General features: G+C 42.3%; 1 long non-coding RNA gene across 1 annotated transcript; it reads left to right on the top strand.

The window, feature by feature from the left end:
* Window positions 1-695: 695 nt before the first annotated feature.
* On the top strand, window positions 696-22,781 carry LOC141585284 (uncharacterized). Its single transcript, XR_012518684.1, has 4 exons — window positions 696-861; window positions 7,444-7,521; window positions 21,610-21,810; window positions 22,686-22,781. It is a non-coding gene; the product is annotated as an uncharacterized LOC141585284 (long non-coding RNA).
* The last annotated feature ends 3,494 nt before the right edge of the window (window positions 22,782-26,275 follow it).

Below are 26,275 nucleotides of genomic sequence, written 5' to 3'. Positions count from 1 at the left end.
GGAAGGAGGAAGGAGGAGGGGAAGGGAAGGAGACAGGAAGATGGAGACATGGAGCTGGTTGCAAGGAGAAACTACCTATGGTGGAGCAGGCCCAGAAGACAGAAAACTGCACTTGGCACCAGAGGGTGAGATCCACTGAGCCCACCTCTGATACCCTTCTGCCAAGGCCCTGCCACCCTTGTTTACAGAGCTAGGAGCTCTCAGCTCTACTGGTATGGGGCACAGTCTTGCAGCCCTGGAAGGCAAGTGGTTGGATGCACCTATCATCACTAATTCTTTTACTTATTTATTATTTCTTTTTTGAGATGGGATCTCTGTCACCCAGGCTGGAGTACGATGGGGCAATCACAGCTCACTGCAACCTCCGCCTCCTGGGTTCAAGCAATTCTCATGCCTCAGCCTCTCAAGGAGCTATAATTGCATAATGTGCCACCACATCCAGCTAATTTCTGTGTTTTTAGTAGAGACAGGGTTTCACCATGTTGACCAGGCTGGTCTCGAATTCCTGACCTCATGATCAGCCCACCTTGGCCTCCCAAAGTGCTGGGATTACAGGCTTGAGCCACCGTGCCTGGCCCTGTGACTGCTAATTCGTAATTCTGCCTCCAGTCCAGGTGAGGGGCTGCTAACAAGCTCAGTGACGTCAGCAGCAAGCAAGCTGTGAAGAGCTGAGTTGCAGCTGGGACTCATGATGCTCTAGGGGTACTGGAAGCAAGCTCCAGTCTCTGCTTCCTTTCACGTTTCCCTGGACCCCTGAGACCTGCCAGGAGTTTGGAGAATCGATAACAACGGCAATTTGGGCATTTGCGATGCAAGACAAGTGTGAAGGCTGCTAGAACTTGCCTCTTGCAGGAGGAAAAGGTAGGCCAAAAAGTAGCTGTGAAATCGCCTGACAGCTGTTTTTCTCAATATTTTCATAACTTCTTCCTATCAGTTCAGGAGTGGAGGCTTTTTGCCAGCTGAATGTATGTCTTCTGCTTTCAGAATAAAACCTCTTTCCCAGTAATCTTCAAAAGTACTACATTCCCGACTGGATAAAGGAGGGGACGGGGCCCTTCCCTAAAGAGACCCCCAAGGTCAGGTCTGTGTCACCCAGGCTATCTCTGCAGTCACTTCAGCTCTGATGTTTGACCAGTAATAACCTATTCCACCCTGCCAGTGTCCACATTTGGGCATTTGTTTTGGTGAAGGGGGCCCCAGAAGGGAAGGAGAAGAGAGACAGATACAGGTGGCAGAAATAACACTGCTAGAGCGATGTTCGAAATTCACCCCACCCCCACCCAGGCAACTTTTCTGGGTGCTGTTTTCTCCTTGGGTTTCCATACACCCTGCCCCACCGCTGTGGCACTATGATCACACACACACACACACACACACACACACACACACACTCTGTCTCTCTCTCTTTCTCTCTCTCTCTCTCTCTCTCTCTGTCTCTCTCTCACTCTCTCTGCAAGTCAGCACGCCCTGAATGTGCTTATCTTCAAAGCCATCTCAGACTTGTTTTTGCACCCTCAGAAGATAGATGGTTGTGGCAGGTGTAAAATGACATCAGCAGCACAGTCATTCAGGGAGGCTCCCGGCCAACTTTCTGTCTGTTTAAAATATCAGGGCTTGGCCCGATCATAGGATTTTGGAGCAAAGTCTGTTGTAAAGCCCACCTGGGTAAACTCACCGAGATTCTCCCTCTTCTGCACGTCAACCAGGGGTTTGATTTACCCGAATTTCTTCTCCTGGGAACTCTGGGTTCCTTTGAATTGTCTGTGAAAACCTGTAGCAACAAGTTAGCTGAACCTTGAAAGAAGTAGACAAGAACTCTAACCTTGTATGGTCTCAAGCAAGGGAAATGACTTGCAGAACACTGAGCAGTGACTACCCATATAAAAATTAGTTTGATGGCAGGGACTCAAACAAACTGTGCAGTCAACCACATGGTTTACAAAGGAAAGATCTGCTAATTGAACAGCATTGCTCAGTGCATGGCCGACAGCCCAGAGCTTAAATTTAGCTAGATGCTCAATCCTCAGTCTACACCAGCACCCCACTGCAGAGTGGAGGATTATTTCCATCCCAGTGGGAAGATGAGGGGAAGAAGAGATGAATGTTGGGTGAAAGGCAATCCATGGTGCTGAGTGAGGGTCTGAAAGGTGAAATCAAACCTCCATCTTTCCTTATTCAACTAGAAAGGCTATGCTGCATCTCAGAAGGGCTCTCCTTCCCTGGATTCCTAGCATTTATTGATTCAAGAATCCATTGGCAAATGGTTTATTGACATTTATAGTTTGTATGGATTTCTCCTTGCTCATGTTCAGGGGAACTTGGCATGAACATTTACTGGTTCATTCATGGAAGCAGTTCGTCTGTCTTTCCCCAGGGCAGGAGATGAAAGTTACAGACACGAGGGGACCTGTCTGTGCCGTCTGTCCCCACATTGATGGTGTGGGTGTTCTCAGAGGATCCTAGCCAGGGCTTCCCCGACTCCCTCTCTGCTGAGAATTTTTCTGGAAGTTGCATTCTCCTGTAAGAGGGTGACATTCCCAGAGAAAGGGGGATGGTCTTTCAGGGCTGACACCTGCATTTTGATCCTTGCCTGTAAGTCTCACTTCTCCTTGGCCTCTGTGCCCCGTGAGCTTGCACTCCCGCGTCTCTCTTTGACTAATTCATGCCTTGGTTTGCATCTCACTGCATCTGTCAGTTCTCAGACTCACAGCTGTGTTAGGGAAATACCAAGAATAAAGTAATTTCCACATTTGGAATCCAAGGGACTTTATAAGGGAACTATGGAACCTCATCCCTTCCAGACCTTTGGGATGAAATGGAGCCAGCCACCATGTAGGAGGCTTTGGAGCCGGGGTATAGACATAGGTGTCACTTTGCAGGTCCAGGCTAATGCACATAAAGAGACACATACTTTGTGTTTTAAAGTTTAATCAACAGGCCTAGTAGAAGGAAGCAAGGCTCTTGGAAGGAACAGCTGCTCTCAAGTCTAGGGAAGGAAACACAAGAGGAGCTGGGACACCTTGTTGGGCCATGAAGCAAAGAAGCCATTGGAGACTGATGGGTCACGTGAAACCAACACAGACACCAATATGAAATGACCCCCAGGTGTCAAAGATGGAACACTGTGGGTGTGAAAAGGATTGTGAGTGCAATTGATTGAAACACAGTGATTATATAAAAAAAAACATTAGTTTATCATTGTATTAGTCTGTTCCCACATTGCTATCAGGAAATACCTGAGACTGGGCAATTCATAAAGGAAAGAGGTTTAATTGAGTCACAGTTCTGCATGGCTGGGGAGGCCTCAGGAAACTTACAATCTTGGCGGAAGGTGAAGGGGAAGCAAGGCGCCTTCTTCACAAGGCGGTAGAAAGGAGAAGTGCTGACCAAAGAGGGCAAAGTCCATTATAAACCATCAGATCTCGTGAGAACTCACTATCATGAGAAGAGCATGGGAGAAACTGCCCCTGTGATCCAGTTACCTTCACCTGGTCTCTTCTTTGACACATGGAGATTACAATGATAATTCAAGGATTTTAACTCAAGATGAGATTTGGGTGGGGACACAAAGTCTAGCCATATCAATCATCATCATCATCATTATTTGAGAGTCTTTATCCTTCACCCAAAAAAACCCCAGCAAAAAATGCAAACAAACAAGAAACCTCTTTGGACACTACTGCAATTAACTAGGGCACCAAATCCCTACTCTGAAAATGAGCAGTTCAGAGGAAAAAATTAAGCATCTCCCTAGCCTTTCCTGTATGAACAGTATTTGAGAGTATCCAAACAGCCCTCATTGATGTGAACACATTCACTGTATGGAAGGAATCTCACCAAATGAATGTGAAAGGGTAATGAATTTCTAGAAACAATCTCTTATAAACTCTAATAAAATGATTGCTTGGAGCCAAGTCATCAATGACAGACAGGCGAGGAATTTTACAACAGGACTCAGGCTGTTACTGCCTACCCCCAAAACTTGATTGAGCTTCAAGCTTCGTGGGCGACAGGACATCATGCATGTGTTCATAGAATGGGATAGGAAGGATTCAGCACCACCCATGCAATCTCTTTGCGAAAAAAGGTGACTCTAAACGAAACCAAACATCTAGAGCTAACTTCCTGTGGACAGGAGAGACAGCGGGAAAGGAGAACGGAAATGATACAGCAAGGAAGGAAACAGCCCCGTGTGGGGGTGGGACATTCTCTAGGGCAAATGGCCCAATTTCTGCCATCAATCAATGGCATAGGGGAGATACGGGGCTTTTCTAGTTCGAACGAGAATTAAGAGAAACAAGAACCAAAAGCAATTTGTAGACCTTATTTGGATCCTACTTAGAACAAACCAACTTCAAAAATTTTTTAACACAATTAGCAAATTTTATAACAGACTGGGTATCAAAGGACAGCCAGCCCCATACGTATATTTTTTTAGAGCATCACACAGTTAGTAAGTGGCACAGCTGGGATTTATGCTGAGGCATTCTGGCTTCAGAGTCTGAGCTCTGACCTCCACTACATCGTCTCTCCTCCTGGCTGAAAAATGGAAAGAATAATCATATCAGAGAGGGTTGCGGTGAGAATTAAATTATTATTATTAGTCCTTCAGAGTAGGGTGATCATTTTCTGACCAGTGAGCTGGTGTAGAGTACATTTTGCAAAGTATGTTCCAAACGCAATCCTCAAGCTGAAACAAGCATTTCCATTTATTTTAATAAATTCAAAGTGAAGTTCTACATACAAAGAGTGCCCTACTAATGCATTCCGGTGGAAAGAAGCTCTTAACATGGTTACATTTAATGGAACGCAAGAAGGGTCACTCTGACCTCATTTCCATAGCTGACTCCTAAATGGAATCTGTAGGCTCACAGCAACACTTACAGATTGATCTGGTAGCATCTGGAGTAGGTTTATGCGTTCGAATGTGTGTGCGCCCTGTTCCAAGTGCCCTTCTCCCTACTTTAGCGGTGTCAATCTTAGCCAACGCGGCTTTGCTGGCTGTTTGTTCACCAAGGCGTGTTGATCTGCCATGCTCCGCCTCAACTCAGTAGGCTCCGTGTGGGGGAGAAGAAATCTAGGGGAGCTAATTCACTGCAATCGGCAATGTTCTCCTAACAATGCCAGGAGTACGGGAGCTGTCAGAGGAGCTGCTGTATGTTCCAGCCATCTTGTTTTATGGGAATGGACGCTGCCCAAATAAATGTTATACTTACTCACTCAAAAAAAGATAACAACAGAAATTATTATGTGTGATAACAGCATTATGGCTATGTAAGAAAATATCTGTGGTTTTAGAGATGGATAAAGAAGAATGCAGTGGAGAGATGATATCAAGCCTCCATAAAAAGGGCTTTCACTGTACTATCATCTCTGCTTTTCCTTATGTTTGATATATTCATGATATAAAAAAATTTAAAGCTGCTCACAGTGCCTCACACCTGTAACCCAGCACTTTGGGAGGCTGAGGTGAGAGGATTGCTTGAGCACAAAAATTCAAGAACAGCCTGGGCAACTGAAAGACCCTGCCTGTCTCTACTAAAAATAAGTTTAAAATTAACCAGGCTTGGTGGTGGCCACCTGTTCTAGCTACTTGGGAGGCTGAGACAGGAGGATTGCTTGAGCTCGGGAGGTGGAGGCTACAGTGAGCTATGATCACACCACTGCATTCCAGCTTGGGTGACAGAGCAAGGCCCTCTCTCAAAAAATAAAATAAAATAAAATAAAATGAAATAAAATAAAATAAAATAAAAATTGAGAGGATTTAAGATGAATCTTAAAAGGTAAAAATTAGTGAGCCCTGGCTATTAAGAGTGCCTAGCTTTCTATTTGCTTTAAATGTCACATTAGAAATTGTTGATCAAGTCCTCAGCATCTCTTCTACGAATTCTAACAGTGAGAACCTCATTGAGTAAAAATTACAGCAAAAAATTAGAAGTCAAGAATTTCACTAAACATACAGCTTATTGAACAGCATTACTGTATAGTCATCAGTAACTGTTAAACACTTCTTCCAAGACCACCCAGATTCCAGGCAGGACAGAAAATAGGGATGCCCCTGAGAGGTCATTAGTAGGGGTGTGTCCTCCATCTGAGGAGGAGACTCACTTCTCGCCCACGTGCTGAGCCACAAAAATTGCCTGGGGAAATTCCAGAGAGAGGTTGATCTCTGTTTCTGGGCATGTGCTTCTCATTGTTATTGTCCAATATCTGATTCCCATACTTCTGGGCAGTGGGTGAATATCATATCCCCACTTCCCTGAAGTTGGACATGGCCGTGTGGCTTGTTCTGGCTGGTGTGCTATGAAAAGAAAGCTTGTGTTTCTCCACCTCCTTCTTCCTCTCTGCAACTGTAGCTGGAGAGATAACCTGTCTCCACCCAGCAATGTGTGCTCGACATGGCTTATGAAGAAGAAACCTCTCTATCTATCTCTCTGTCTTCTCCTTTCTCTCTCTCTTCTCTCTAGCTCTATCTCTTCTTTCTCTCTCTCGTCCTCTCTCCCTCTCTTTTTCTCTTTCTCTCTCTCTATAACTGTCCTCCTCCTCCCCTTCTTCTCTCTCTGTCTCACATAAGCCACTGAGATTTAGAGGGTTTTGTAAGTGAAGCATAGCCTACCTAATAGTTTCTACTATAGGGTACAAATGCAGTAAGCACTGTGTGTGTGTGTGTGTGTGTGTGTGTGTGTGTGTGTGTGTACGCGTAAGCTTTCTTCTTCATACCTTATATTTTACTCTTCATTTTGTATATTCCTACGTAGTACTAATTAATGAGTGTTTGCTGTGGCTTTACACACATTATCTGCTTCCAGTCTCATCATAAGTCATGTGTAAAGTTCTAGTATTGTCATCTCCATTTCATATTTGAGACAGAGACTCAGAGAGGTTAAGTAGCTGCCCAAGACCACACAGCTGGTGTGAGGCAGAGCCAGGACGAGAACCCAAGTAGTTGGATTCTGGTGAACAGCTTTGAAGTATTAAGGGAGGCTGTCTTGGTACTGCAGGAGTGTCCCACCTCTAAGGTTTCAGCGGTTCTATTTCCTCTTACATTGGTTTACTAAACGTTATTTAAAAATTTGTTTCAGAGAGCAATTCAATAAAACAGGAATTTCAAGGGTGAGTCTGTGAGGTTTACAAATTAGAGTTCTGATTCAGGGTGTGGGGCATTGCTTCTCTGTAGCATTAATAACAATATTGATGTTTTTTTCCCCAGAACCAAAAACCGTTCACAAATTGCTGTTTATTAGAGCAAAACTTTCCTTCTTGATCACTTCTAATTGGCTAAACAATTACATGGAAGCATCTGAGAGCTTCCCAGAATGTTTCTGTTTGAGGCTGAACCCATGGGCCCCTCTCTTCCAAGGAAGTTAGCTCCGTGGGGAAGGGACTGGCCTTGTCTAAACCCCCAGACTCAGGGGATCCTTCCTTCTTGCTCCTTTCTTGCAGCCACAGCTCCTGAGTGCACGACAGTCAGGCCCTCTCCACGGGATTCATGTGCGTTCATCCTGGCAGGAGCACTCCAAGGTAGGTACTATCAGTCCTAATTTCTCAGATGGGGAAACTGAGGCATGAAACAGTTAAGGAACTTTCCCACGGCTGCAGAGCTCATGGGCAGCAAGGCCGGAGGTTGGTTGAACAGTCTGGCTTGGGATCCAGGGCTCCCTACCCTGCCTCACCCCTGTCCCCTGCTCCTGTTTCCAGGGACCTGCTGAAGGCCTCCTGGGATAAGGTGACACTGTACCTCCCTCCATGACCTCCATCATCATGGAGGGAGGTACAGTGTCATCTTACGGTGTTTCTCACGGGGCTTCCTCCCCTGAAGCTGGATATGGGATTCCCTTGAGGTTTCCCCAGCATGAGGACCTTGGAGAAGATACAGCCCACAAAGAATGTGGACAATAAACTGACATCCCTGCAAAATGCATCCAGCAGGCTTCTTCCCTTTCTGGACTTTTCGGACATTCCCAAACATTTCTTTTGTCATTATGCTTAATTTGGGGTCAACATTGAGAGAGACTAGGGTAAAAACAGCTTTCTCTAATGCCAGATACAGGTGAAGGGGAGGAAGGCAGCAAGTCACACTGCCATGTGTGTACCTATGCAACAATCTTGCATGTTCTTCACAGGTACCCCAAAACCTAAAATGCAATTTAAAAAAAACAAACAGCTTTCTCGGATTATCATTGTTAGGCAATGCCTAAGGCATTTGACAGTAGGGTGGTTTTTTAATCCTGCCCCTCAAATCTTGGCATACTGTAGAACTCGGATGAAATTTAATATCAAGGCAGTCTTGAAACAGAAAACTCAGCTATTAAAGGGTAGCCTTGGGGTGGTATAGCGGACACTGTGACATGCCTTCTAGATCCCCCTTCATGGGCAGACTTGTTGACCCCCCGCTGGGCATGCTGGTGGCTGGGCATCAGCTGTCAGCCCCCGCCACACACACACTGAGGACTCCTCTTAGCTGCAGAGCAGCTTTACCCCACACCACAGGGGGATACAGGCCTGACCAGCTTGGTCCAAGTCTGTAAAACATTCTAGTTCCAGGGCCGTCATCAGACTTCATCGCAGCTTGACTTATCCCTCTGCAGTCTCCTGCCTCCTCTCTCCCTGCCATGGGAATTGATCTCAAGCACACGCCTCAGACACATGCTACACACTAAACTCTGCTTCAGAGGCTGCCACGCTGAGAGCATGAGGCATTAGGGTGCCCCAATAGCGACAGGCAGTGTGTTAATCTGTTTTACCTGCTGATAAAGACATACCAGAGAGTGGGTAATTTATAAAGAAAAAGAGGTTTAATGGACTCACAGTTCCACGTGGCTGGGGAGGCCTCACAATCATGGCAGAAGGCAAAGGGCACGTCTTACATGGTGGCAGGCAAGGGAGAAAATCAGATCCAAGCAAAAGCAGAAACCTCTTATAAAAATATCAGATCTTGAGAGATGTATTCACTACCACGAGAACAGTCTGGGGGAAACATCCTCCCTCCCCCATATTCAATTACCTCCCACTGGGTCCCTCCTGCAACGTGTGGGAATTATGGAAGCTACAATTCCAGATGCAATTTGGGTGGGGACGCTGTCAAACCATTTCAGGCGGGATGTGTGAAGTAGGTAGCAGCCAATGCTACCACAGGTGGGTGTGTGGTTTATTTTCTCTGCAGGGATACTCTCTGAGAGGGAGGATGGGGACCTAAATCCAGCCTGTTCTCCACTAACCACATGCTGAGCTCTGCATGGGGGCTTCACCTGCCAGGAGAAAGCATGCTTTCTGCAATTGCACCATGATACTGTATGAACTCACACTGTCCTGCTAGCAGCCCTCCCATCTTTGCTTTGGAGAAAGTAGTGAGAAGCTTAAGAGAAGTGAATTTTCTCCGATTTCCTGTGGCCCTTCTGATTCCGGCCCCTGCAGCCCAGGGAAGTGCAGCTGTAGCCCTAGGTGTTTTTGCTTCACTGGATACCCTGGGACCTAGGGCAACGAGCCAACATCTTATGCCCACTGAGTCAAGGAATCAAAACAGGATTACCTGTTTTCGGAACTTACTAATGGTGGCAATGAAGACATTTAAGGAAGACAAACATGAAGCGTCACAGTGTATATCCTCAAAAACTGTCACTTCTTGCATTTTTCTTTGAATCCAGAGTATTTCCTCACTTTTCTGTGCCCATAGAGTAATTCTAGGCACCAACCAGAGACTTTGAAACCCTCAGTTTCAGCCATCATCAGTGAGGACAGAGGAAGTCTGAAGCCCAGACCACTGCCTGAGCTACAATCACAAAGTTCTTTATATAATTACATGTGTGGCACTGACTTCAGTTTCTATCATTCAGAGCTTCTTCCATGAGGCTAAATCACTGGTCACAGGTAAGCAAAAAGAAATGCATTTCCTTTGCCAACAACAACTGCCTATGCCCACCTAATAATCACTTCTAGTCCAAGATTACCTTCTGGTAACTCTCTGGACAGACCCCAGGAAGCAGTTGGCTAGACAGAAATCCTTCAAATTGAACCTGGGTTTCAGTGCATCCAGATGACTCAGGTAAATACACCAGCTCTGAGGCATCTCCCCAACCCCAACAAAAATCTCCTCAGTCACTCAGTTTGCTTTCCACTCATTTCCTGCCGCTTCCCTTCCTCTGCTTCCTCTTTTTCTACTTCTTTTGTCGTCTTTCCCCATTCTGACAGAGGAAGACTGATCAAAGCTTTTTTTCTTTATTTATACACCGTCATGTTCTAGAAAGCCTTCTTAAAAGAGTGCATAAAACAACTAGATTGTATAAGGGTAAAGTGGGTCAAAAGAAAAAGGAAAAACACAGGCTATGAAAATGCATGGCCCAGGAATAAGACAAAGAATGACTAATACAAGCGAAGCCGGCTCTTAGGCTCCACGTTTCTGTGAGCTGAGGCACGTTACAGCTGTGGGTGCGTACCTCTGTGATTGGCGCCCCTCCCTCCGCTGACCATGTCATTGTCCAACGCCATGGCTGTAAATACAATTTGCACTGATGACTCTTACAGCCAAGATTGTACCCATTATCTAGAAATCTAGTGACAGGTGTTATTAAGGGCTGCAAGGCACCCGATGGAAAGGCTGTACTTGCCACATTCCCTTGCATTCCTGTAATTAAGTTCTGAACAATGACATGTCAGGCAGGACATAAAGAAGGCTACTCACTCACGCCTGAAAGCCGACACTTTGGAAAGCCAAGCCAGGCAAATCACTTGAGCTCAGAGTTCCATTTTCCATGGAGTTACCATACAGGACAGTTGAGATGGATCATCTAGTGACACAAGCAAAGACTTCCCATGCAGGGAGCTGTTCACCTCTCATCAGGCCAGGGCCTTCCAGAGAGTCCTTAAAATCACACCTTATACCCCTGATACTCGAGCTTTCTAATTTCTGCCTTATCTTACCTGGAGCAGATATCTTCTTGCCTTTTCTGCCCGTTTGTACATAATTCATTTCTAATCCTTTTCAATGCTTCCATTGTAGCAAGAGATTTAAACCTATGCTATTCAGGTCCAGCATGAGCATTCTTTATCTACCTTACATCTATTTCCAAATTTCATCCTTCCCAGTCAACTTTATGCTGTATTTATTTGGTCAGTTTTCTATGATTTATATGGCTTAGAGAAACCATCTTTTTTTTTTTTTTTTTTTTTAAATCAATGGGTGATTTGTCCTTTTTTAAAAAAGGACAATTGATTTAAAAAAAAACAAACAAACAAACATGATTTAAAGTAGTGTTCTAAAAAGTCCCTATAAGATTTTGTTTTGCTTTATTTCTTTTTTTTTTTTTTTTTTTTTTTTTTGAGACCGAGTTTCGCTCTTGTTACCCAGGCTGGAGTGCAATGGCACAATCTCGGCTCACCGCAACCTCCGCCTCCTGGGTTCAGGCAATTCTCCTGCTTCAGCCTCCTGAGTAGCTGGGATTACAGGCACGCGCCACCATGCCCAGCTAATTTTTTGTATTTTTAGTAGAGACGGGGTTTCACCAAGTTGACCAGGATGATCTCGATCTCTTGACCTCGTGATCCACCCGCCTTGGCCTCCCAAAGTGCTGGGATTACAGGCTTGAGCCACCGCGCCGGGCAGTTGTTTTGCTTTGTTTCTTGAGAAAAAGTCTCACTCTGTCACCCAGGCTGGAATGTTCTCTGCTCACTGCATCCTCCACCTCCTAGGTTCTAGCACTGCTCCTGCCTCAGCCTCCCAAGTAGCTGGGATTGCAGGCACACACCACCATGCCTGGCTAATTTTTTTCTTTTTTCTTTCTTTCTTTTTTTTTTTTTTTAATTAGAAACAGAGTTTCACTGTGTTGGCCAAGCTGGTCTTGAGCTCCCAACCTCAGGTGATCCGCCCGCCACAGCCTCCCAAAGTGCTGGGATTACAGGCATGAGCCACTGTATCCAGCCAAGGGTTATTTTTTTAAATTTTTTATTTATTTAGCTCAGGTGCTCTTCCATTCCTGGCTTCACTCTGTACCTCTTCCTCTCCATTTCCTGCCATTCAACAATGCACATGCTGTAAAGTAGATTTATTATCTACGATCTTTTTTGACAGAATCTCCGCAGTGTAGGAGTTTTCCTAAACCAGGGATTTCCTTCAAAGTCACAGTAAACAAGCAGAAATGTTTTGCGAGGTCACAGCACTATGAGCAGGCCCCTGGACTGGGCACTGGGAATCCTGGATGGGACTCCCACTCTGCCTGCATCTGGTATCTCCTCTGTAAGGCCCCTGAGGGGCCTCAGTTTCCTCCTCTGGAAAGGTAGGGCCAGACCACCAACCCCTGTCAAGACAAAATGTCCATGAATTTTAAACACTTTTCCAGATGGATTCTATCTGCCAGTAATATTCGTGACTATTCTTTCACAAAATATGTCCCTTTCCAGAAACACATACAGAAACAATTATGAAAATATTTAAAACACACATTGGATTTGCTCATCTCTTTTCCTCCAGGACTGTATATTTTGAAGTAAACAAGAAATAAATAAAGGGGCCACAGAGTCATTTCCACCTAAAAGCCACAGCACCAACAGACTCCCAACCAAATTTTGAGACCATCTTCAGGGAGTGAGGTGTTTCTAAGGAGTAATTGATTAAGTTGGGGTCCTGTAAGAAAATCTTACTCTGAAGTCTCCTTTTAAATAACACAGGTAGAAAATAAGAGTTACTTTTTTAAAAATTTAAGTCCTGAAGAAAAAGAAAATAAGGAATCTATTATTGTGTAAACATTTCCTCTGTGGTTTTGCTTAACTTTCCAAGATTTGTATCCATGGATTGTGAAGAGTTTTTTTTCATGGCCAGAAATCTCAACACCTTGTATTCTGTAGAACTATTTAAAAGTAACTGAACAAAGAGATAGTAGAGAAAGTATGTTTGTCTTTGTAGACTGTTGGAAGCATTTTTTTTCTTGGCTTTTTTTTTTTTTTTTTTTTTTTTTAGATGAGGTCTTGCTTTGTTGCCCAAGCTGGTCTTGAACTACCACATTTGGCTATCTTTTTTAGCATTTAGCAGAAAAAACAGTCAATGGCATGAATGCATCAGTTATTTTGGTTTAATGTAAACAGTACAACCACAGAAGGAAAAGGAAATTTGGAGACAGATTTCTCATTGCACAAACATCAATTTATGCTACATTCATTAGTTTCTTCTCCTAATCCAAAAGACAGTATTCCTTGCTCAATGTTTTAGTTGCTCTTTGTTTCTGAAACACTGTCCTCGTTTTTCACTGCCCACCATTTCAAGCTCATTGGTTACCTTTCTGGATAGTATCCCTTAAATTGGGTGTTTCTCCTGATAACTGGATCAGAATTTCCTTTTTACTTATTTTATATCAAAGCCTTTCCAGAAAGTACTTGTTTATTTACTCAACCAGCTAACAAATATTCACTTAGCATCAGCAGTGCTCCTGGCTCTAGGACATGTACCATACAGGATTTATGTCTGCCTTCCAAGGGTTTATGATCTGAAATTTACCTTGGGAAGGCATGTAAATCCACAACTGCATAGTAATATAATTTGATTCAGCAAATATTTATGGAAAGCCTACTATGCCTAAGATACTGGAAAGACAAAAATATATAAGATCCAGTGCAACTCCCAGTCCAGCGAGGAAACGGATGGGACACAGACAGGCCGTACTAGTACTGTGAGCTCAGATAGGTCACAGAGAGGTGGTCAAATATGGAGAGAATGTGGGGAAACATTGAAAGAAGTGCTTCCTCTACCTGGAAGACTCAGAAAAGTCTGCCTAGAGGGGTGTCCGACTCTGTTCCTGCTGCTATAGCAAAATACCACCAACTGCATAATTCATAAATAATGGAAATGTATTTCTCACAGTTCTGAAAGCTGAGAAGTCCAACATGAAGACACTGACAGATTTGGTGTGTGGTACGGGATCATTCTCTGTTTCCAAGATGGTACCTTGTTGCCATGTCCCCCAGAGGAGACAAATGCTTTGTCTTCACACACTGAAAGGGACAGAAGACAAAAAGGGGGTAAACTCTCTCCCACAAGCCCTGGCATAAGGGCACTAATCCCTCCCATGAGGGCAGAGCTCTCATGGTTTAACCACCTCCAAGGGCCCTACTGCTAATACTATCACTTTGGGAGTTAATTTTCAACATGCAAATTTTGGAGGGACACATGCATTCAAACCATAGCAAAGACCTGTGCAAGACCCAAAGACTGAGCAAGAATTCGCCAGATGGACGTGGAGGTGGATTGGTTACTAGGCAAGCAAACAGGGCAGGGAGGGAGCGTGATCCACTCAGAGGATGCTCCTTACCAAGGGTTGGCTTTCATCTTATAACCGAGGCAACATGGAGCCCCTGAAGAGGTGAAGCAGAGATGCAGTACAAGACGACAAAAAGAGATATCACAAAGTAGTATATAAGAAGGAACAGAGTTGACTTCAGTTGCTTGATGGAGTGCAAATTACAGTGGCACAGCTGAATGGCAGCCTGGTCTAACTCAAGTTACCCAAGCTTTTGGTGTCTCAGTATCTTCATCTGTAAAACTGAAGACAAAAGCTGTAGAAAGGACAAATGACTTAATACCTGTAAGATGCCTAGAAAGGGGCTCATCACATAGTAATTGTTCATCAAGTGTTAGCTGTGGTTCTTAGTAATAATATCATCATCATCATTACTATCACCATCGTTTTAATAGTTATATCACTTCAGCATGGCATTACTAAGCAAGTGGGATCGGGTTTGGAGCTCACACCACAGAAGAAAAGCCTGTCTCTTCCATCTAAGCTTTCAGTGCAAAAGCCAAAGCCAAGGCTGCTGTAGAGCCTTGATCTCCTGCAGCATCAATTGGGTTTCATGATGTTTGGAAGAACCTCAATGTCTCCCATTTCACAGCAGTGGGACGTGCTCCTTGAGCAGGGTTCTGGGAGAAACAGCATCTTCCTTTTGTTGGGCTGGGTCTTCACCGTGACCGGTGTCATGGAATTGAATTCAAGAAGAATCCTAGATTGTTGGGGACAAGTCCCTCATTTTACAGGTGGAGAAACTGAGTCACAGAGTCTTCAAGTGACTTTTCTGTGGCTACCCCACCAGTTTACCTAAAAACTCAACTCTCAGTGGTCCCAATGCCCAAGTCAGTTTCTTTCAGGACATTCCATGCCAACCAGATCACAGAGATTTCTTAGTCTCCGTTAGTGTTTATTACTTCCTTCTGGAAGATCTTCCGCTTGGCCTAACAAGTGAATATTCTTTGTATGATTGAGAATTAGCAAAAGACTTTATTCTCAGACTAAAGTCCTCCTAAGACACCTGTCTCTTTTAAGGAAAGGAAAAACAGATTGTTCTTTGTCCAGAGTCTTTAAATGGGAAAAATCTCTCTCAAATCTTTTCAGTAACTCCTATGGAAAGACATTCCCTACCATTCCCTACCTGCTGCCTTCTCCAGCCTTAATCTCTTCGCTTTTCTTCTCTCCTTCTATCCCCAACTACGTTTCCCCTCTGTTGCTCCCTGAGTTCTCCCAGACAGTTGTCCCTTGAGAGTTCATCAGATTGCATCACCAAAGCACCCCTCTCCACCAGGAGAATGCAGGGAAGGAAAAGGATGGATTTGCAGCCTTGAACAACCCCTGGTTTTCATACATATCAACAATGATGCTGGCTTTTTCTTTCTCCTCCAGAAAGACTTTTGACTATAGCACTGCAATATGTTACCGGCAGGCCCAGCCCCAATTTTATTGTTGAGTGAGCTGGGTTCTGTTTGTACTGGAGTGCATTCCATTCTCAATTTAGTTTGGGACAAACCAGAAAGGGAATGCACCTCGAACATAATAAAATGCCACTTGAAGGAGAAAAGGGATTTAGTTCCAGGCCCCTGGCCAGATTAAACTCATTCTTCTGCTACCACCACCTCCAGATGAATGCCTCGCTCACTATTTGTTATCTTCTGCTTTAAAATGGAAAAAATAGGCATCTTTGGAAAGCCTGCTATAACTTCAGACAGCATTGGTGGTAACTTTTGAGTTCCCATGTTTGGTTTGGAGAAATTCAAGCCAGGATCATTACCAAGAACAGGGCCTTTTTTTTTTGTAAGATGTAAGAGAAGTGATTGAATGGTAGATAAACATTGTTATCACTAAACATATAAAGAGATGTTTGTTGTCCTGGTGTCGGGCATTCTGTGGCAGAGAGAACTTGAATAGCTGCACAGCTTTATGTGGCTAATTCTGTCTGAGAGTGTGGACAGCCTTATTAGGGAAAGATAGTATACTGTTGTGGAAGGATAATTTCAGAGGAGAGCAGTCCTCTCTCTCTCTCTCTCTCTCTCTCTCTCTCTCTCTCTCTCTCTCTCTCTCTGCCAGAAGAACTGTGGTAAGTGAAAAGGATATTGTTCAGTGAATTGTTTCTAACAATCCAGTGTGAGAGCAGGGCTATCCCCTATTTTATGGTTTCTGAACCAGGCCTTGGTTTGAAATAATTAACCGGGTTTCCTGACTCCCAGCTCTAAAGGAAGACCATGACTGTGGGAGTCACAGGCAGAGACCCAGTAGACCCTTACTCACCTCCTCTTGAGGGAAGATATCTTCCCTTGGCTCTCATAGGTGCTTTTTGAAATTGCTCTCAGGTCCACAATTGCTGAAATTCCCTGGAAGCATAATTCCTCACCCTGTTTCTTGGTGTGTAATGCACAGTGGAACCAGCATTAACTGTCATGGAGCTTATCATCATTACAACTAAGAATTATCTTTACAGAAAATTTATTAAATAATAATCTATCTTATTTAAGAAAATGCATTTTGAAACCAGAAGCTTATTCCCTAGAATTTACCTTGATTGCTTGGTTAGGTATTTTTCCATATGAAGATATTTTGATAAGCCTAGCATTTCTAAAATTCTTAGGGGCTTCTTTACCTGCTGTCTTAGAATAAAAGGTTTAAGATTGATACTTTTCTTATTTTACCAACATCATTAGCTTTTAGGAAGACTTAATATCTGCCTTTAGAGGTTCTAAACTTGGGTTTGATCATTTCTGAAAGATCTTAAATAAATTGGAAGAACTGGCTGAGCACAGTGGCTCATGCTTGTAATCCCAACATTTTGGGAGGCTGAGGTGGGAGGATCACTTGAGGCCAGGGGTTTGAGATTAGCCTGGACAACATAGTAAGACTATGTCTCTATAAAAATAAAAATAAAAAAAATTAGCTGGGCACAGTGACGTGCACCTGTAGTCCCAGTTACTTAAGAGGCTGAGGCAAGGTCACTTGAGCTCAGTAAGCTGAAGCTGCAGTGAGCTGTGATCTCACCACTGCACTCCAGCCTGGGCAACAAGTGAGACCCCATCTCAAAAAAAAAAAAAAAAAAAAAAAGGAAGAAATTTGCACAGAAATTTGCACATTTCTTGACTTACATGTTTCTCCTATCTCCAGGCCACTTTCAGTATTTTACTCTATAATGTAACCAAATGTATATAATATATCTATAGCTATAGGTCAATGTGTATATGTATAGAGTATCCCAGAGAACCCAGAAAGACACCAACATCTGCTACAAGGTATACCGGCCATACAAACAACATTTCAACTGCAGTTTCGAATATCATGCTTTCTTGTCGAATCAGGTTCCAGCTTTTCCCCTCCAAAAAGGTAATTTTAAACATGGAAGAAGGGTGAAGGGGGATTTTCCTTTATTAGGGAGCTATAGAGGTAGTTAAACAGAAAACTGAACAAGTAAGGACCAGTGCAGGGTAAGCAGTCATGAAGACAAGAAGTATGAATTGACCAGTGAAACCTGATTGGACTAGGAATAGTACAGGCTGAGGGCAGGAAGAGTTTATAGAAACAGAGCCTGATCCAGAAGGACGCACCACAAAATCAGAGCTGGTCAAGCTGAAGTTGCAAAGAGAATAGCCACAGACATCCTCTGGGTCCAGGTGGAACTCAGCTGGATTTCTAGCTAAGGCTCCTGCTGACTTTTATTTATTCTCTTCTGAGTTTTTGTCCCCAAACACACATATGCATGCACACGTGAAAGGTAAATCTTCCAAAGTAAAATGTCTTGGGCTTAGGGAAAGAAGAGAAATCATATATTTATTTACTTATTTGTTTATTTAGTGAGAGAGGTCTTGCTCTGTCACCTAGGCTGGAGTGCAGTGCTGCAATCATGGCTCACTGCAGCCCCAACCTCCCTGGCTCAATGGATCTTCCCACCTCAACCTCCTGAGTAGCTGGGACCACAAGTGTGCACCATCACACTCGCCTAAATTTTTGTATTTTTTTGTAGAAACAAAATGTTGTATTTTTGCAGTGCTGTGATTACGGCTCACTGCAGCCTCGATGTCCCAGGCTCAATGGATCTTCCCACCTGAGCGTCCTGAGTATCTGGGACTACAGGCACGCACCATCACACCCGGTCAAATTTTTGTGATTTTTGTAGAGACAGGGTCTCACCATGTTACCCAGGCTGATCTGGAACTCCTGAGCTGAAGCAATCCACTTGCCTCAGCCTCCCAAAATTCTGGGATTACAGGCGTGAACCATTTCACCCTGCCAGAAAATTTTCTTTTTCTTTCTTTTTCTTTCTTTTTCTTTCTTTCTTTCTCTCTCTTCCTTCCTTCCTTTCTTCTTCCTTCTTCCCTTCTTTCCTTCCTTATTTCCTTTCTTTCCTATTTCTCTCTTTCTTTCTTTCCTTTTTTTTTTGAGAAAGGGTCTCACTCTGTTGCCTAGGCTGGAGTGCAATGGCGAAATCTTGGCTCACTGCAACCTCCACTTCCCAAGTTCAAGCGATTCTCCTGCCTCAAACTCCCAGTAGCTGGGGTTACAGGCACCAGCCACCACACCCAGCTAATTTTTGTGTTTTTGGTAGAGACAAGGTTTCACTGTTTTGGCTAGACTGGTCTCAAATTTCTGGCCTCAGGTGATCTGCCTGCCTGGGCCACCCGAAGTGCTGGGATTACAGGCATGAGCCACTGCTCCTGGCATTTTATTTCTTGTTGACTAAGCAATGAGACCAACCAAACTAGAGTCAAGGGAAACGCAAACCGCAGGACCACTGAAGCATTGTGGATGATGACCTCACATGGAAGGGGCTGGTCATGCCTCGCTCCTTACAGCCAAAGGAGGAATCAAGTTTTATAACCTTGAGCACAGTTATTATTAAAGAAGATCAAAGTCTCCTTTAACATGAGGGGAGGGACAACGTGAGGGAATGCCTGCTGGTACACATAAGTGCCTCTCTATAGGATTTTGAGAAGAACCCTGATGGTCTTTGGCTTGGACTCTATTGGTAGCTCAAGATAATATCATCAGACTTGCCCAGCTCCTCTGGAGGAAGCATGAGCTTGTTTAGTTCAGGTCAATAGACACTTGTTAAGTAGAGCACCTGTTAAGTGCCAGGCATTGTACTAAGCCAGTGGTTCCGAAACCTGAATGTGCATTAGAATCACCTGGAAGGGATTAGGAGGTGTGCGTAAAGAACTTTCAGTAAGTTACCACATGATACTAAAGCTGTGATCTGGGGAACACACTTTGAGAACCACAGCTGGAAACATGGTAGCTGCTCCTTGGTCTAGTAGGAGGACAGGCCTTTTTAAATTATTATTTTACTTTAAGTTCTGGGGTACATGTGCAGATCTTGCAGGATTGTTACATATGTATACACATGCCATGCTGGTTTGCTGCCTCCATCCCCCCGTCACCTACATTAGGTATTTCTCCTAAGCTTATTCCTCCCCAATCCCCCTCAACCATGCGTGTATATTAGAGTCACTTGAGGAGCTTTTGAACTGTCACTGCTGAAGAACAAGTTAAACATCCTTGTGGAAGCAGTAAAGCAGATTTAGGAGATGGAAAATTCTATAAACGAATGACCTGATTTCCTCCACAAATGAATGGGAAAATACAAGAGGGACTGTTACAGATTAGAAGAGCTTTGGAGAGCTCTCACCCAAACAAAATACGTGGATCCTGTTTGGATCTTGGTTCTAACTCAATCAATCAAATAATCCAATTGTAAAAAGGCATTTTTGAGCCAGTTAGGGACATTTGAACATGCAGTTGAGTTATCAGATATTATTAAGAAATTATTGTTCATTTTTTGTTGTGATAACAGCATTATATGCATGCATATACACACATGCACACACAGGCATAGTCCTTATCTGTTAGAGATGCATGCTGAAGTATTAGAGTCAAAATTATAACCTTGTTTGGGATTTGCTTTAAAATCCTAAAACTCTAACCACCACCACCAAAAACTCTGGAGAAAGTAATCAACATAATAGGATTGGAGAAATGCTGATAATGATTGTGGCTGAATGATGGGCAGCTACAAGGGAGTTCATCACACGTTTCTCTTTATTTCTGTGTATTTTTGAAGTTTGATTTTTAAAATTATTTTAAAGATACTGACACTTGGGTTCACAGCAGACTAAATAAATTAATACTTTGATTGAGGAAGAGAGAATAAAGCCCTTGCTGTCAGTATTCTTTAACCTTTCTCCCCACTTCTGGTGATTCTAATATTACAGCTAGGATTGAGAACAACTGGATGATTACAAGACACCTATGATTCTACCAGAATAATTAATCAATGATAAATATGGTATCCATATGTTTTATATTAGGCACTTAAAAAGACTGCCTGAAGAAAGGGACAGATCCCTGGCGCTCAGATCTCAGCACCCCTGGGACTTATTTTCCCCTTGATCTAGCTATCTATTTATCAATCTATGTATTTACATTTATATTTGATGGATATATACATGTCCATATACATTGTATTTTCCAAAATACATATGTCCATCCAATATGCTTATATCCATCCAATATAAACATATACATGTGATGGATATATATATGATGGACATATATATATATGTTTGGAAAATATAACATATAAGATATATATATATATATATATATATATATATATATATCTCCACCCAATACAAACATATATATATTTACATTTATATTGGGTGGATATATGTTTTGAAAAATGTAATATATATATATATATATATATATATATATATATATATATATATCCATCCAATATAAGTGTAAATAGGCTATATTGGATGAATACATATATCTGTTTTGGAAAATATAACAAACATATATATGTTTACATATTAACATATATAATAGATACATGTTTAGAGACAGGATCTTGCTTTGTTGCCCAGTGGAGTGCAGTGGATATTCACAGGCATGATCATATCACACTACAGTTTCCAACTCCTGGGCTCCAGTGATCCTCCTGCCTCAGCCTCCCAGTACCTGGGACTATAGCAACATGGCATATTTTTAAAAATTAAACTTGCCATTTTGAGATAATTTTAGATTCACATGCAATTGTAAAAAATAATGGAGAGATCCCCTATACTCTCTACTCTATTCAGTTTCCCCTGATAATAAGATCTTGCAAAACTATGGTAGAATACTATATGAAATACAATGTCATAACTGGCATATTGACATTGATACAGTTGAGATATAGAGCATTTTTGCCACCACATGAAAATTTCATTTTGTACTTTGATAGCCATGCCCACTTTCCTTCCACTATCACCATCTCATTAGCCTCTGGTAACCACTAATTTGTTCTTCATCTCTATAATTTTATCCTTTTCAGGAAAACTATATAAATAGAATCATAAACCATGAAACCTTTCAAGATTGGCTTTTTCACTCAACATAATTCCCTGGAAATTCATCCAAGTTTTTGCAAGTGTCAAGAGCTCAGTACTTTTTGTTGCTGAATAATATTCCACAGCATGGATGTACCACAGTTTCTTTCACCATTTGCCTGTGGAAAAACAGAGCAACATCCAAAGTGAGTATAACATTTCAAAATTTGTGGGACATAATTAAAGCACTCCTGAGAGGGAAATTTTATCTAAACTTTATCTTAAAAAGAGGAAATGTCTCAAATCACTAATCTAAGCTCTTATGTTAAGAGCTTCTTGTTAAGGAAGGCATGTTGAAGACTCCAGCTATAATTGTGGATTTATCTACCTTCATTTCACATCTATCTATTATATCACATATTTTATAGCACTGCTGTTTTGTGTGGATACATGAAGAATTGCTATGTCTTCTTTGTAGATTGGCCCTTTTCTTATCATTTTATTTGCTGTGAAGTCTTTTTTTACCTGAAGTTAATATAGTCACTCCTGCTTTGTCTTGAATAATATTTACATGACATATCTTTTTATACCTTTTAAAACCTGCCTACATCTTTATGATTGAAGTAAGTTTCTTATAGACAGCCTATAGTTAGCTCATGCTTTTTTATTTGCTTTGCCAATTTCTGTCTTTTAATTGCTGTATTTAGACCATGAGCATTTAATATAGTTGTTGACATATTAAAGTTGTCTACCAGTTTATTTTTTGTTTTTGCTCTATTCTCCATTTTTCCTTTATCTATTTTCTTGTTTCTTTCTTCTTATGGGTTCCATCAACACTTTTTAGAATTGCATTTTGATTTTGACTGATGTATGGTGTTTTGGGTATATCTCTTTTGATAATTTTCAGTGGCTGCTCTAGGTATTATGTTCTCTATATATTTGTATCTATATAAAATGAATTGCCAGTCTACTTGTGTCATCATGTTACATGTTTGAATGAAATGTAGAATCCTAACTTCCCTTTACACCCTTTTTACCTTCTCTATTTGCAATTGTCTAATTTTGTTTTATTTTTCTCTAGAGATAGAATCTTGCTCTGTCACTCAAGCTGGAATGCAGTGGCACAGTCATAACTCATTGTAGCCTCGAACTCCTGGGCTCAAGTGATCGCTTGCTTCAGCCTCCTAAGGAGCTAGGACTATAGGTATGCACCACCACCCCTAACTTTTTTTTTTCTGGAGACTGGAATCTTCTTATGTTGCCCAGGTTGGTCTTAAACTCTTGGCCTCAAGAGATCGTCCTACCTTTGCTTTCCAAAGCGCTAGGATTATAGGCATGAGCCACTGCTCCTGGAACATATAATTGTCTTAAATATTTTCTCCATCTACCAAATAAACCAATTATAATTTTTGCTTCAACCATCAAACATAATTTAGAAAACTCAGGAGAAGAAAAATCTATATAATTACTCATATTTTTGCTCACCATGTTCTTTGTTCCTTTCCCTGTGCTAAAATTCTTCCTTTTATTATTGGCTTTCTGTTTAGGGCATTTGCTCCAACCATTCTTTTCGGGTTCCTCTGCTTGTAACAGATTCTCTTGACTTTCCTTCATCTGATTTGTCTTGATTCCCCCTTCATTCCTGAATATTTTTGTTGGATGTAGGATTCTGACTTGACCATTATTTTCTTTCAGCATTTGAAAAATGTGCCATTTTCTTCTGGCTTCGATGGTTTCTTATGAGAAATCTCCTATCATTCAGCGGTCTTCCCTATAGGTAAGTTGTTGTTTCTTTCTCATTGCTTTCAAGAGTTTTCCATTGCCTTCAATTTTCAGAAGTTTAATTATGATGTGACTTGTTCATTCCTTTGGATGTTTCCCATTTGGAGCTCATTCAGCATCTTAAATCTGTCACTTTATGTCTCTTGCCAAATATGGGATATTTTCATTCATTATTTCTTCAAGCACATTTTCAGCCCTTCCCTCCCGATATGATGCAAATGCTAGATATTTTGTTATAGTCCCACAGGTCTCTGTGGCTCTGTTCACATTTTTCAGTGAATTTTTTTTCTCTTTTGCTGATTGTATAGTTTCTATTGCTCTGTCTACAAATTCACCAATCCTTTTCTCTTTCTCCTCCATTCTGCCATTGAACTCATCCACTGAATTATTTTTTAAATTTTGGTTATGTATTTTTTCATGCAACATTTTTCATTTTTTTTTTGTATCTTCTATTTCTTTGCTGAGATTTTGTATTTCTTTGCTAGACTCTCTATTTGTTCACTTGCTTCCCGTGTGTTTGTAACTAGCACTGAAGCACTTTTATGACGGCTCTTTATAGTCTTTGTCAGACCATCCGGACACTTTCTTGGTGTTGCGTCTATAGATCGTTGATATTCTTTTTTTCTTTTATTTATTTATTTTTCATTCAGCTTGCTCTCTTCCTGGTTCTTGATACAACAAGTGATTTTCTGTTGAAACTTGGATTTTTAGGGGTACCATGTGATAAGTCTCTGAATCTTAATGCTCTATGTTAGACGACTTCCTCTAACATCCTGTGGCAGAAAAAGGCAAAGATGCCATCTCATTATTGACAGGTGGGAGCAGAAGTCCAGACTTCCCACTCAGCTTCCACTAACACTGAAGGAGGGGGAAGTCCTTATTATTACCTGGTGGGTGGGACAGTCCTGGATTCTCACTGGCCCTTCACTGATTCCTCCCTGGCTGGGAGGTGTAAGAGCCCTTCATTATTCCTTTCCATGTGACTGACTTCCACTGATAGCACAGGGTGATGATTTTGTGATCTCTGGGCAGAAGAGACAGTCCCGATTTTCCGTTAGGCCTCCCCTGATGTCTTCTCAGTGGGGTGTGGAAGGGGCACCTCACTGCTGTCAGATGGGGATGGGGTGGAAATTCAGGTCCCCCGTTTGAACTTTGCTAGCATGGGCGTGAATGGCAGTAGAAACAGTCTTTTCTGAAGTGTTTGACTGGAGCAAAAAGTAGTTATTGTCTAAAGGGCTTCTGCCTCTTTCTTCGTCCTTTGGCTAGTGAGAGTGAACTTTTGTTGGTTTCTTTATTAATATTTATTTGTTTTTATTCTTTTAAATAGAGATGGGAATCTTGCTATGTTACCCAGGCTAGTCTTGAACTCCTGGCCTCAAGTGATCCTCCCACCTGAGTCTCCTAAAGTGCTGGGATTACAGGCATAAGCCATTGCACTCACCTATTTTTTATTAATTTTCTTATTTTTATCTGTGCCCTTTGGCATTTTCAGGTTGGCAGGTTCTTCAGCTCCAAGTCTGGGACATATGAGGTCAACAGAAAACCCAGAGCACTCATCACTGTGTTATTCCTTGGGTCCTGAAATCCCTAACCTGACAACCTTCTACCACCTTTTAGGTGTTTCTTATATTTTGTTTACATGTAGTGTCCAGGATTTTTAGCGGGACTTGGAAGAATAGGAAAAGGTATGGCTACTTTAACTTCCTACCAGCACATAATATTTTTGATATAATATTTGACACATACCAAAGAATATATGTAAGTATATATGTGTGTTATAAAGTAATAGCACTGACATTAGGCCTTTTAAAATGGCAAATATATAATAGACTTTTTCCTAACAAAAAATGAAAGCTACACTACTCAATCCCACACAACCACACTTGAGTTAGTCACCTAAGTGTGGCTGTCTAGGACTCTGAAACAAATATCCTTTGCCTAAAGAACCTGCCTCCAGGCACGGTGGCTCACACTGTCATCCCAGCACTTTAGGAGGCCGATGCAGGCAGATCATGAGGTCAGGAGATCGAGACCATCCTGGCCAACATGGTGAAACCCTGTCTCTACTAAAAATACAATAACTAGCTGGTTGTGGTGGTGTGCACCTGTAATCCCAGCTACTTGGGAGGCTGAGGCAGGAGAATGAGAACTGCTTGAACCCAGTAGGTGGAGGCTGCAATGAGCTGAGAGCATGCAACTGCACTCAAGCCTGGCGAGAGAGCGAAACTCCATCTCAAAAAAACAAAAACAAAAACAAAAAAAGAGCCTGCCAATGAATGAGTCTTGATCCCATGACTGGGTCAGCATATTGCCATTGGTGGTGGCTGTTATTTAAAAGCCACCTTTCCTCTATTCTGAAGTTTCCTGTCTCCAGGCCACATGTCAACATCGAGAGTGACACAACCCTGCAGCTGGCAAGCCTGTGAAGCCAGTGACTCAGGATCACAAAAATAAACACTCTCATTGCTGAGGAGTCCCACAGTCCCCGGCTGCTCTGCCCTATTCTCTGCCCCATCCTGTGCCCTCTTTTTTGTGTCCTTCTCCTGGATGCTTTCTGCATCTCTTTTGCTTTGTGATGTATTCGCCATGCCTTTTTCTGTGATTTTAATGAACATCAGCTGTCTGAGAGAAGCCTCCCAACATCTGTCTTTTTTTTTTTTTTTTTTTTTTTTTTTTTTTTTTTTTTTTGAGACAAGGTCCAGGCTGGAGTGCAGTGGCATGATCTCTAGTCACTGCAACCTCTGCCTCCCAGGTTCAAGTGATTCTCCTGCCTCAGCCTCCTGAGTGTGGGAGTATAGACACCCACAGCCACACCCGCCTAATTTTTGTATTTTTAATAGAGACAGGGTTTCACCATGTTGATCTGGCTGGTCTTGAACCTCTGACCTT

Source organism: Saimiri boliviensis, chromosome 8 (assembly GCF_048565385.1).
Source record: "Saimiri boliviensis isolate mSaiBol1 chromosome 8, mSaiBol1.pri, whole genome shotgun sequence".
Taxonomy (NCBI): Eukaryota; Metazoa; Chordata; class Mammalia; order Primates; family Cebidae; genus Saimiri; species Saimiri boliviensis.
This window is presented reverse-complemented; position numbering and strand designations above follow the sequence as displayed.